General features: G+C 38.9%; 1 protein-coding gene across 1 annotated transcript in view; it reads right to left on the reverse strand.

The window, feature by feature from the left end:
• Nucleotides 1–14,291, reverse strand: part of SCGN (secretagogin, EF-hand calcium binding protein) — a 1,236,219-nt gene that overhangs the window by 1,060,863 nt on the left and 161,065 nt on the right. The gene's annotated exons all lie outside the window — the stretch shown is intronic.

The following is a 14,291-nucleotide window of genomic DNA, read 5'->3' on the forward strand; positions in this document are numbered from 1 at the left end:
AGCAAATTCATGAAGACGGTGCTTGGTCATTCCACGAAAGTTTGTGATTAGTGATGTACATAGAGGATAGCAAGAATGTCCTGCCATCTAGCAAATGATTTGCTTGACTGATGTTCTAAAAATTGCAAATTTATGTTTCCACATTTAATTTATAAGTAAGTAGCTAGCACCTCAATGTGTGTATGATTATATTCAGAACTTCTTTAAAGAGACCTGCTATAACTATATTGGCAAAAATATTTTGTGCAGATGTTAAGAAGGTTATGAGCAGAATACTGCTACAAGAAATAATCAATGGTCAAATGTTTAATATTAAATCAGTGTTTTAGTAGACTAGAACGCAAGTCTGGTCCCATGGTTCAGAGTGATGGAGCCCTTCCTGTGACCCAGATGGCCAGTTTTCAATTAGCAGCCCTATCACTGAAGGATCCAGGCATGGATGAAGAGGAATGAAGGGGTGGAACCCACTCACCTCTCCTAATGCATGTAGAGGGTAGTGGGTGCTCAAGAAAACATAAGGAAGTGTGATTTCTCTAGAAGAACCTGGGGAGACCACTTCCTTTTCTTGACGGGGGAGGGGGTGGGGGCTGCTTGCTGACAATGCTACTTGCAAAAGTGAAGTATGGCCACCATGGACAGCCCATTGTAAGTCTTTCCTTTGGCTCAACAAGCCAAGAATTCATGTGAAATGTAGTGCTAATAAGAAAACCTTCAAACAACCCTTAATGGCTGTCTAAATGTCTGCCCCTCCACGTCTTTCCTCACTCCAGTGATTGGGGACAACTAGACTGATTGGCTAGGAGGGGGGCTGATGGTAAAGCAGTCAGAGGGGGCAAAGAGTACTAAATAAAATAACAGACTAAAACACTCTACACACTACTATCCTGAAAATGTTGGATACAGTGATCTTTAATTACAGCCTATGAGCCACAATCAGCTATGTTAACTGCACAAAGAGTTAGTGGTTCAGTCAAGTATATGAACACAGCTATTCACATATTAAAATGACTGAACATGCCCAACAGAGTCTGACTCTCAAGTGGATCCCATGGTACTTAGATTTAAATGGAAATGAGGTTTAAATCTATTGAACCTAAGCAAACTAGGTTAATAGATTCATCACCTCCCAAGCCCCCACTTACACTTGTCAAGGGTACCAGAACTTTTCAGAGATTTGGGATGCATGGCTAGGCTTAAAAAGGACCTTGTGGTCATTAGCCTAGTGCACGCCTCCAAATCGATGACTCTATAGCTTCATTGATATTCCTAGGCCACTACGTCTTGTGACCATTTATGTCTTGTCAGTACCCTCCTCAGGCTGCACCTCCTTTCCCCGGGAGGGTCATACTAGTCAATCCTGGAGTAAATCTGTACTAAATCTGTAAATTTAAAGTAAATTTGTGGTCACTTTCCTTTTAGGGCCTGGTTCAACTATTCAGTCCAGCTGTAATTAGGATCTACTAAACATTATGTTATGGAGAGCAAACAATTGCAGAAATGACTGCATATCCAAAATTATTAAGTTATTTGCTAAAGTCTGCAAAACCTAACATGGGTGACATGAAGTGAAGTGACAAAGTGTGCAGTTATGACAAGATCGGGATAGAACACAATACCACAACCTATGTTTGCTGTCTGCGCTTCCTTTTCTCTAGAGTTAGAGTGTTAGATGATCTCAATGCAAAATCTAGATTTATCTTTATTTCAGTAATATATAAATGAGCCAGGTCACAAATCCATACTATCAATGCATGTTTATGACATTTCTATTTTAATTATGGTATACCTTCAAGAAACTTAGGACCCTCTCCTTTATGCAGAATGACTCTTCCCCCATACTTTATGGGCATTAAGTAACGGTCAACAGGTCTTAATATGTATCTTTCCTTATTTTAATACTGGTTAAAGTAGTCATCCAGATGCTTGGTGTAGGTGCCTCAAAACTAAGACGGGTCCGGTCATCAGCAAATAAAGGTGCACAGCATAGTGACACAAAAGACAGAAGCAAAATCACTTGAACAAGTGAATAATATAAAATAAAATGTGGCAATAGCTGCTGAACTGCAAACATATGGTTTCTGCCGCACAGATTATAATGTGCAGTGTTTCTTTAGCAACAGTAAAGCATGGCTCATCTCCCAGCAACATTAAAGTAAACATATCAGACTAAACTGATCCAAGACAGATGGGACTATACATAATGTAAAACAACAGGTTCATATAATAGCTGCTTTTAGTTTTTAAATAGCTCACTAATGGAAAAGAAAACAAGGTGATGAATGTTAATTCGTGTACACCTGGCATTTGTGTGGTGTTAAGGAGAAATTGTTTACATAGTACTGATTAAAAGTCTTATTTTAACTAAGTATATTGTGTTTCTGACAGCAGGTTCCTACTAAGTGTTAAAAGAAGCCCTGTGCCTATTCACAGGTGAGATCTGCTTTCTCAGCTATATTTATTTTCCTTTAGAGCTGAGTATCTGCTACATTTGCCCTTATAGAGAGTCAGTCAGATGTTTGCAATCAAATCTACATTAAGAATGCAACATATTTCAAAATGCACTATTTCACACAAGTAATTGTTATTTGTTTGATTTATTATAGTATGAAATACACAGTTCATGGCTTCACATATAGATTTATGGAAACCAGATACATCGTTATTTGAATCCAGTAATCCATTACTGTAATATTCAGGTGTGTTAGGAGGATCTGGGATGATGAGTACCATGGGCCTTGGTCTGTACTCTGCTCTGCTCTGCTTTATTCTTTGCTGCCTTTTGGTACACTTCCCCTTCAGGTTTTGTTCATGCTCCTGATCTCTGTGTTTTTTTTTCTCCTTCGAGTTCTGTTAGTTGGAATTCACATGGATTGTTCTTGTCAAACATGCCTTCCATGACAGACTGTTTCTCATTCTCCATTTTCTCTGCACACCTACTTCTGCCATGTGTTCAGTGTTTGTGCCTCATCCCTGTCTCCTATACATGTACATTTGTCTTCTTCTCATCACTGCCAAAGACAGGAGGGAGTGCTTTTTTACTCACTTGTACATTTTAGTGAAGTCTCTACTACTATTTATTACTCTGCCACCTCTCTTATATTGTCTTCTTCTTCTTTCAGCTTGTCTAGTCTTCCTTTTCCTACATTTAACGCCCATCTTTTGCATTTAGCCTTAGAAATCCTTGCTCACAACTTCATTAACTTCCCCCATCTACCACCCCCCTCTCCAGTATTGTCCTAATGCCTTCTTCTTTCAAGTAATACAGCTACCTTATAACTCTAGACAAAAATAAAACATTCACCTCTGTGCATGGTGACAATGGAAACTGAGGAGAAAATAAATTCAAGACTGTAACGAACTTCAAAAATAATTCAATAAAAAACAAATACTAAAGCATTGGTTTGTTATTAAATTATTTTTGAGTATTGGGTTGTTATTAAATTATTTTTAAGTATTGGTTTGTTATTAAATTATTTTTGAAGTATTGGTTTGTTATAAAAAAATTTTTAAAGTATTGGTTTGTTATTAAATTATTTTTGAAGTTCATTACAGTCTTGGATTTATTTTCTCCTCAGTTTCCATTGTCACTGGTTCATAGGTTCATAGGTAGGTACTAGGCTATCGGCCCTGGAGCCTATATAAGCCTAGCCAAAAAGGTTCCCTGGCTTTCGCCACCCAAGAAAATGATTTTCCTGTGCCACTGTCAAGCAGTGCTGCAGAAGTGATCCCTGGGGTGAATTTTCTATTTCCCATCCAGTCATCAAGATTTTTCTTAAAGTGGGCCAATGAGGAGCTTTGCTTGACATGAATGGGTAGTTTGTTCCAGGGTATGGGAAGTCTCTGGGACAGGAATCTATCCCTCCAGCATGCTCTGTTTATTGTGGTGACAAGGTTTAGGTCCCAGGAGCATGTGGTTCAGAGAGATTGGGATTTCTTTAAGTGTAGCATGTCCAACAGTTCTGGGTTTGACATAGCTTTGTATGTTAAGCAGAGATCGCCTCTGAGTAGGCGATATGTGACAGAGTAGAGCTGGAGTTTTTGAGACGGTCTGCGTATGGCATCTGTTTGAGGCCAGTAATCCTCTTAGTGAGGTATTTCTGTGGCCATTCCAATTGTTGTAGGTGTTTTGTGAGATACATGCCAAATGGGGCATTGTACTCTATAATGTGTCTGATAAGGGATGACCTCCTATTTTCTAGAGGAGAACCCTTTTGTGATGAGGTGTGCCACGTAGAAGGATTTCCTGACTGCTGTGGCGATGTGGTTATCAAAGGAGAGTTTACTGTCCACCTGTGTCCCGAGGTTTCATCACACTTTCAGTGTTTAGTGAGCTACCACCTATGTGGTAGTTCATGGGTACCAAGTTTTTCCCAAAGGGAATGGCAATGCACTTCTTGGCATTGAGCTTGAGGCCATGACTTTGACACCAGGCATCTGTCTCTTTGAGGCCCTTTTGTAGAATGTCTACATCATTAGGTGATTCTATTATACATACGTACATACATATATACATACATACATACAAATGTTTCGAGCATGAGCATTAATGCCCTTCTAGCTTGCCAATATACCAGAACACTTGTTCCCATAATAAATGTCCAGGCTGTTCTTAAAAATATCTAAATGAGTACTTGCTTTAATGTAATTTGGTAGTCTGTTCCAAGCATCAGCTACTCTGTTAGAGAACAAATTAGTACACGTCTTATTCCCATAGAATCTAGAATCTTCTACATAGGTTATCTGACAATTCTCTAGTACTTTTAGATAACCCCCAAACATTCCCAGAGGTAGTTGTCCCTAAATGCCCAATATACCTGAATAAGATCTTCTCTTAAATATCTGCAAGAGACACTGTACAAGTTCAGATATTTTAATCTTTCATAATAACTTAGATTTTCACATCCATGGATGCCCTTGGTATATTTCCTCTGCACTCTTTCCAGTTTATTCATGCTTGTTTTCCAACAGGGTTTCCATATTGTTATTCCATACTCAAGTTTGGGTCTAATGTAACTAACAAACAATGACTTCATTATGCCTGATTTCCTAGACTTTTTAAATCTGTTGATAGAACCTATAGTTCTATAACTATCATTAGCCAATTGGTTGATATGATAAGAAAAACTCATAACTGAATCTACCCATATACCCAGGACCTTAAATGAGTCTACAGTTTCAGTCACTGTGTGCTGTATTAAATATTCACCTTTCAGTTTATATCTCCCAAATCTCATATGCTTAGCTTTTGATGTATTTATCAACATATTATTCTCCTGTGCCCAAATGGTCAATTTAGTCAAATTATTTTGCAGACATGCCTTATCTGTAACACTTGTAATCAGTTTACCCAATTTCAGGTCATCAGCATATAGACTGTAGAAAACCTCAGATGAAAAAGTAAGGTCTGAAAGATACAATCTAAACAAGTAAGAGCCTAGGACAGAGCCCTGTGGGACACCTTGACTGTAACCAAGGATTTTATCTGTCCAGTTGGTGTGTGATACTTGCCATGTCCTATTTGTAAGCCATGCAGCTATCCATCTTATCAACAGTACATCAATACCAAGTTGTACTAATTTATTGATCAGTGTTTTGTGTATGACCTTGTCAAATGCTGAAGTTAAATCTATATAAATCACATCACAGCACAATTTTTCATTGATAGCTGTCATTATATTATAGAACATCATGTTACAGGTAGTAATAGATCTATTTTCAACATATGCATGCTGATATATGGTTTCAAGTCCCAACCTATCCAGTTCTGACAATAACTTATCCAGTATTACCTTCTCCATTATTTTTCCACAGCATGAAAGTGGACTTAAGGGTCTGTATGATTCTGGGTTTGTCCTACTCCCCTTTCCCTTAAAGACAGATTTAATAAGCGCATGTCTCCAATCTCGAGGAATCTCTCCATATTTATATGACCTAGTGAATAATAGATATAATGGCAGTGTAAGTTCTTGCTGAAGTGTTCTCAGGTCATTGTTACTTATTCCATCTTCTCCCTGCACTTTGCTTGGATCCAGTTTGCACAGTTCTTTTTCAATCTAATCTAATTTGATGCCAGTATCTGGGGTTACCTGGATGTCACTAGGAAAACTTACACCCCTTTTGTGAAGCCAAACTGTTTTGCATAAGATTTTGTAAATATATCTATAATCTGTTGTGTCTGAGAATAAATTTTAGAATCTGCACACGGTTTATCAATTTGTGTATCTTTACTCCTTTCACATATTATGTATCTATAAAAAGGTTTCCTATCATGTTCAATATCTTTATATAAATGTTCTTGATCTTGTCTAACACTATGCTTAATCTGTTTATCTGGCTTGTTTATTTCAGTTTTCAAAGTTGTAGTTTGACCTCTCTTCAATTTCTTATATTTTTTGTCTCTCACTTTAATCAGGTATCTTGTTCTTATGGAAATATACCCCCTGATGCTGCGTGCCTAGATCTTGATGTTAAATATTTTTTTTTTTACTTTTTTGCACTCAAACAATTTCTCAGTCACCTGCAGACTTTGTTAGCCAAAGACCTTCTGTGTTGGCCTGCATTTCAGAGAAGTAGATGCTGAACAGGAGAGGACCGAGGACTGAACCCTGTGGTACTCCACGCATCACTGGTCTGAAGGTGGACTAGGAGTTGGCTAAGTTTACTGTGTGGGTTCTGTCAGTGAGCCAGTTGACCACCCATCTTGTGACATAAGGATTTATGCCCAGTTTACTGAGTTTATCTATAATTCCAGAGTAGGGGATGGTATCGAAAGCCTTGGCGAGGTCAAGATAAGCTGTGTGCACTACCTTGCCCTCATCTACGGCTCTAGTGACTGCTTCAAAGAAGTCAGTCAGGTTTAGTAGACATGATCTACCTTTTACAAACCCAAACTGAGTGGGGTCTAGGGTTTGGAGGTTACCTATGTCTTTGTTTATAAGCTCCAAGATGATACGTTCCATGGCCTTGCAGACCAGGCTCGTCAGGCTAATGGGGCAGTAGTTTCTGGGGTCTGTGGTGGCACCCCCTTTGTGGAGTTGGATAATCGTCGCTGTGCACCATTAAGTAGGCACATAGCCTGAGGTGAGGCTCTGGTTGAACATGGTACTTAGGTGGGGTGACAGTTCATTCTGTAGTTCGTGCAGTATGCAGCCTGGGATGTTGTCTGGTCCCATGGATGCTGTGTTTTGGCTTTGGAGAGTGTGGTCTTTACTTGTTCATCCATGATTACAGGGGCTTTGCATTCTTCTGGTATTAAGATGGACCCTATGGTGGGTGAGTGGGGGGTAAAGTTAGCACTGAACCTATCTGCCAGGATGTTGGAAATATCGGTTGGTTCTGTATATTTAGTGCCATTGTGCTGTAGCTCAGAGCAGATCTGAGTGTTGCCATTGAGATTCTGGACATAGCTGGAGAATGCTTTGTGGTTGTCTTTGGAATCAGTGGAGATTTTATTTTCATAACTGGCTTTGGAGGATTTTATGAGGGATCTCAGCTACTTGCTGAGTCTGATAAAGGAGTTCCTCCAGTCTTGGGATTTTACTCTTTTTTGCAACAACTTCTTCCCTCTGTTGTAGAGTTTGTTTATAGCAGGGGAACACCAGATCGGCTTCTTTTTTTTGGAGGATAGCGTCTTGGTTCTTTTGGGGATGGCACAATCCATGCACTCGTGTATGTGCTTATACAGTGTATTTGTCTAAGATTCAGCAGTCGTACCTCTATTTTCCATTTGCATGGGTGTCATGAAGATTGCTACTTCTGTCTTAAGAAGCATGAAGTTTGCTTTGGAGTACTTTTTGATGGTGGTTTCCTTAATGGCGGGTGGGAGTGGGATATGGATGTCTAGGGTGATTAGCTTGTGGTTGGATATGACCAGCGAGAAGTTGAACTCTGGCATGAAACACCAGTTACCCATATTGGTAATGACCAGGTCTAGGATATTATTGCCCATAGTGGGGGTGTAGACAAGCTGGTCCAAGGCATTGGAATTTATGAATTCCGGAAAATGTTGCGCAAATGAGTTGGTACATGAGTAGTTTTCCCAGTTGATGGTGAGGTAGTTGAAATCACCCGTAATTAAGGTATTGGGTTGTACCTTAATATTTTCCAGTATCTTAAGAAATGAAGAGTGGGAATCCTGGGGCATGGTGGGGGATCTGTAACAAGATACAACCTGGATTGCAGTCTTGCCCAGTGTTAGTTGCACTTGCATAATTTCAGATGCATTATGTTGAGCAACTAGCCTGGAGGTGTGGATATCCTTAATGAATATGGACACGCCTCCGCCTTTAGTGTTTCAGTCCAGGTTAGGTGGCCAAAAAGTGTGGTATGAATTATAGCCTGGTAATGCAGAGGTGCTCTCTGGAGTCTTAAACCAGGTCTCTGCCACTGCACAGATGTCGATGTTCTCCATTTTAAGGAGTGCCTCGAGTGAGTGCATTTTGAAGTTTAGACTTCTAGCATTGAGTAGCATTACCCTCAGAGTTTGCTTGCTTGTACCTGTTACGGTGATGAATTTAGCATTTGAACCTTGCCTAAAAAAGGCACTATAGGGATGGCAAGAGCCTTAGCCAGTACCTAGAATCCCAGGGGTGGCAGGTGCAGGCCATCTCTGGCAAAGCATCGTGGTTTGTTGACCATGTCGTCCCAGGCAGACAGATACTGCATCCCCTTAGAATGACACCAGAAGCTTAGCCAATTGTTGAAGTCAATCATTTTGTCCCTGTACTGTGGTATCATTTTGGGCAATGGCAGGATTCTACTCAGGGCTAGGGTCATACCTGCCTGGGCAATAAGATCCGAGAGCTCCTCCATGTCTCTTTTCATGTAGTCCAGGGAGGTATGTCTCAGGTCATTCACACCAACACGGAAAGTGACAGAGTCGTATTTGTACTTGTTGTGGAGTAACCTGAGTGCATGCGTTATGTGGTGGATTCTGGCACCTGATAGACAGCTGACAGTAACTTTCACCTTGTTTAGCCTGATGAGTGCGACATCAGTGTGACTGACTGTAGAGTCACCTATGACTAGTGTGTTGCCTTATGGGCTGAGGTTGAGTGGCACACTGATTTTGTGGGCTATGTGTCATTTGGGTAATGTTGGGGGGTGGTGGTTGTCTGTGTTTCAGCTTGGGAGGTCTCTGTTGCTTGGGCAGATTTTTATTGAGAGCCTCTGTGAATATGGGTGTGTGCTTTGTGTTTCTATGTGTGGGTTTTGGTAGTGTTTGTTTTGAAGGACTATGTGTTGAGTGTGGTGTGATGCAGGTGTTAACTTTCTCCTCTTGACTGTCTAGTCCAGTCTTGGCTGGAGAGAGCTTGGCTTCCAGTTTGGCGATATAAGTTCATCTCTCACAGGTGGTAGTGTTGGGTGGTAGGAGGAGAGGATTGTCAGTGTACATGAGGCAATTGCTACATTGCCCCAAGATGCCCAGATTCATCAGGTGGACAGGAGAAAACACTGGGAGCTGACCCATGGACATGCCTGGATAGGTACTTATTAATTTAAGTACTAAGAACTGTTTTCCTCTTGACAAGAGAGGAAAGTTGAGTGCTGTAGTACAGCGGTGAACATTTTATTTTTGTGTTTAGTTGTGTCTTTACCAATTTGTTGGTGGAGAGTGGTACCTTATAACTGTACTGTTTTGCTATTGGCTATATTCTGCCAGTCTTGTTACTTGCAAGAACCCATCACTGAGGAACTGACTGCTAGTGAAATTTGATTACAAGTGATCAAGTAGTCTGAGTCATTCTTTGACTAGCCTTTTAAATAAAACCTGGTTTTCATGTGCTAAAGAAGATCATAATTACATGGCAGGTAAGTTGTTGTTGTTTTTCTTTCGGCTTTTCCCAGTTAGGGGTCACCACAGCGGAACTCCGGTCCGCTAATGATTGGCAGTCAATTTTTACAGTGCCGAGGTGCCAGCCCAATGCCCAACCTTCAACGAAGGCATGCCCATTCATGCATGTCTTTCGAATGCCACTCGACCGCGGGGAGGACATGCAGACTCCACTGCATGGCAGGTAAGTATAACACCTAAATCTAGCTTTTCCCTCTGCTTTAGCAAACCTGGCTGACTCTGAGAGTAGCTGGCCACTTCAGACTCTGTATACTACAAGTTTGCCTCCTTCTGCCCTATTTTATTGTGAGAAGAACCAAGGGAATACAATCATTCAACTCTGCATTTTCCTGTCTGCAACAGGTCACCTGATTTGCTTTTTTCAGAACACACACAAAATGACTGCTCTACAGCACAAGTAATGATAAAGCCTTAACAACAATGTTCTCTATCAGCAAGATAGATCAGTGTGCTGAAGGTCATTATAGGTGCATAATCACATAAGAAATGTGTTCCTCACTCAGTTACACAGAATTCTCCTTTATCCTCAAGCATCTTGCCAGTATACCTCTTAACTGAACAGAATTTCACAAAATATCCAGATTTTTGCATCATATTTGGACTGTTTCTCATAAAATTTGAGGTTTCCTGGAAAATTATTGAAGATGTAATTTATTAAATGATGACAGACATTTCCATTTCAGACTTCATATCCTTTAGAAAATTCATGTTAATTCAAAGCCCTCTATTTTAGTAACTTTTTAAGTGCACAAGGGCAATATTTAAAATATGCTCCTGATTTTGGGCCTTTGTCCTATGATTATATTTGGCTTAGTCCAGAATTATTGCACTAAGAGATCGAGAGGTGTACTTACCAGATCTTAATTTTAGCAAACCAATGTAGATTGTTTATGCCTAATTCACAATATTAGGTTTCTTGTTACTGAGCGTTTGGTTTCCAACTATACCCAACAACGATGAAAACAGTTTGTAGTACTCTGTCACTCCTTTTCCCATAGTATGTTCCCCACAATTAGCTCTACAATATCCCTTCTGTATGTCATTTGCATCAATACAACCAGTTCCACTTAAATTACCTACTGGTCATTGCACATTTAACTACATCCCAGTCATTGTTGTTGAATTAGAAGATGTTTGCCTTTCTTTGAAACCAGCAGTGTCAGAACTGTGATACCATTATAAACAACATTGTATTCACAAAACTAAGCTGTTAAGGTAATTTGGAGCTGATGTCAGTTAACAAAAATGAGACTGTTATTTTTACATTTTTATGCATGGTATGAATAACTCCGTTCACACCTTTGTCGTGCAACTACTCTTTAAGTATGTTACACCAAGTTATATTTTACTAACTACAACTCTGTTCCTTATAGAACAAAACCTATTTTCACTTATAACTAAATCTAAATAATCCAAAATGTAAATCATTCTGCATTGCATTATTATAAAGCAGAAAGTCTTTTAATGCTGTAGTCTGTTCTGTGTTTTAGGTCCTTGTTGTCAATTAACCCTTTTCAAATTACTTGCTGTTCAAAAAGATTTTACCCTCAGAATTACCTTGCATTCTTTCCACATACTGTATTCACATATTCCCAGTTTTTCTATAGCTATTCCTAGTTTTTCTACACTACTTCACAATAAATGCAATGTATTTGTTTACCCCATTAACTTTTCTCTCTAAGAAACTAATACTTTATTCAGACTGAGAATTCCATATAAATGTTTTTTTAAATGCATCAGTCACTGCAGTTAAAACACAAAACATGATTATTTAAGCATGTGTCCAAAGCTTTACTGTGGTATTAATGCAAACGACAAAGCTTTATCCATTGTCAATATTACAACTCTTGTTTATTTGCAGTATTTATACTAGATTATAAACATTGTCATATATGGCTTCAGGCTTTGATCTTATTTATAAATAAAAAATAAAAATAATATATGGATTTGCCAGTAGATTTTTCATTGGAATTTCAAACCTTTCCACTTATAAGAATGTAAATACCCACAGGCAGTTTTGCATACATAATCAATCCACTGCTTAAAAAAATCAGTCTTTCAGTTGTACTTATCAGTGCACATATTGCTTTAAAGCAAGTCAGTGTAAATTGATATTTTTCTATCTCTGCTCAGTCTGTGTTTAGCAATAAAGTGGTTTCAGGCTTTGATCTTATTTATTCATTTATTTGTTTGTTTGTTTTGGTTTGTTTTTCAGGGTAAAACACTGATCTCCATGGATGTTTTTCAGATTGGGTACCTGTCAAATCTTTGAACGCTCAAAATTTAGAACGTTACACGGTCGAGACCAAATGTTCTAAATTTTGAGTGCTCGAAGATAGACTTTCAATGGCACCATACGGTGCAGATAGGGAGAATTTCCCTTTTCTGCACTGAAGTGCGGTCTCGGAGTTGGTATATTTAAGTAGGGGGGTATGGGGGTACAGCCCCCCAAATGGGTGGTGCAGTGGAGCTTGCCCCCCCTGCCTACACTGTTAAAGTGTTTTTTCTGTGTTTTCTTTTTTTTTTTTTTATGTTCTAACATCCAAATGTCGAACATTTGGTCTCGACCATGTAATGTTCAGCATTTTGGATGTTCGAACATTTAACACAGACCCTTCAAATTCAGCCTAGAAGTCTGGTTAAATGACTTGCTCAGAGTCATACAAGTAGGCAACGGATCCTGAGGGAATCAAACTTTTCACCACTGGACCACAGGAAACAGCCCGTTAACAGCTTCTTAATCACCTAAGCCACCTGACAGACTTTACATGTGTTTTTACCAAGCTTGTGCATTACAGAAGAAAGAGCAGAGCTAAGATTCTTACTGCCTCAGTCTAGAATCAAAGAATTTAAAGCAAACATGGAGTCCTTGTCTGTACACATAGAAATACTGGTGAAATATGTGGCAACATTGTGAAGTGTTATTATAACAATAACCCACGGCTGGGTGTAGGTAATGCTGGATTTACCCACGGTTGGCATGGTTTTGTCACAATGGTAATGCCCGAGTGACCAAACAAAGCCAACCATGGGTAAATCCAGCATTATCCACACCCAACCGTGGGTTATTGCTATTATACAATGGTGTTACTTTTGTGTAGTGTTATGTTTTTGTTGTTGTTATTTAGGTCTTTGTTTGCTTATTTTGTATTCTTCCAATTTTTGTGAGATAAAATAGTCCCAGACTTTTACGTCATGTTTATTGTTTATTTTAATTCTCTTTTAATTTAAATACAAGTTATTAATCATTTTTCAAGGGATGTAAGGAAATAATTGTATAAGTGAATGTAGTTTTTAAAGCTTTTGTTATGTCTTGTTGTAGTTTCTTTTATATTTCTATATTGCTTCTGAGTTCATTGTTGTCTTTGTTCAGATGTTGGGTTGAGTTCTTGTTAGTGTAGTACCTGTAATGGGAGATTGTGTTTATGTAGTCCAGGGAGGTACGTCTCAGGTCATTCACACCAACATGGACAATGACAGATTCATATTTGTACTTGTTCTGGAGTGACCTGAGTGCTTGTGTTATGTGGCGGATCCTGGCGCCCGACAGGCAGCTAACTGTAACCTTCTCCTTGTCCAGCCTAGTAAGTGGGACATCAGTGTGCCTGACTAGAGAGTCACCTATGACTAGTGTGTTGGGTATGTTATTTTGCCTTAAGGGCTGTGATTGCTTGGCACACTGATTATGTGAAGTATGTGTTTCATAGTTTGTGATGGGGTGTGGAGGTTGCCTGGGTGCTTGCTTTGGAGGTCTCTGTTGCTTTTGCAGATTTTTATTTAGAGCCTCTGAATATGTTTTCGTATATTTATGTGTGTTATTTCATATGTGTATTATTACATAGTCTTCTCCTTTTCTGTTTCTTACTGTAGCGCATAATTTTCTAAGTATTGTGTTTAAGTTTTCTGTTGTAACAGTGTGCAAGTTTATACTGCACTTTTTTGTTTCTGTCAGTTTTGAAATATGTTTATAGCCCAGTTTGTTTATTTTCTTGTACTTGCTTCTTCTTTTTTTTAATTCTAGTATTTATATTTCTTCAAATGTTTTTCTGCATGTCTTTTCTTAGGTGCCTGTGTTGTATTGGTTTGAAAGTTTTTTTACCTTTCTGAAGTGTATGAGTCGTCATGTTCTGGTTTCTGTGGCAGATATTATGTTGCAGTACTTCCTGTTCTTGCAGTTGTAGAACTTCCTTGCTTGTGATGATATACTTTTTGTTTCTGGTATGTTGTCAAATATTTCTTCTGTTTTACTGTTGGTTATTAGGTCGAAGTTTACTTCCATTTTTTAGTTTTTTGTTAGTTTCTATGGTATGTAGTTTTGGTGGTTTTTCTTTCTCTGTTTACAGTGTTTTTGAAGGCTTGTTAAAATGCTTGTGGAGGGATGTAACAAAACAGGGAAACATGCTTATTAATGTGTTGTCCGTAGTGTTGTTTCATCTTT

Source organism: Protopterus annectens, chromosome 3.part1 (assembly GCF_019279795.1).
Source record: "Protopterus annectens isolate FY-2018-M chromosome 3.part1, PAN1.0, whole genome shotgun sequence".
In the NCBI taxonomy this organism is placed as follows: domain Eukaryota; kingdom Metazoa; phylum Chordata; order Ceratodontiformes; family Protopteridae; genus Protopterus; species Protopterus annectens.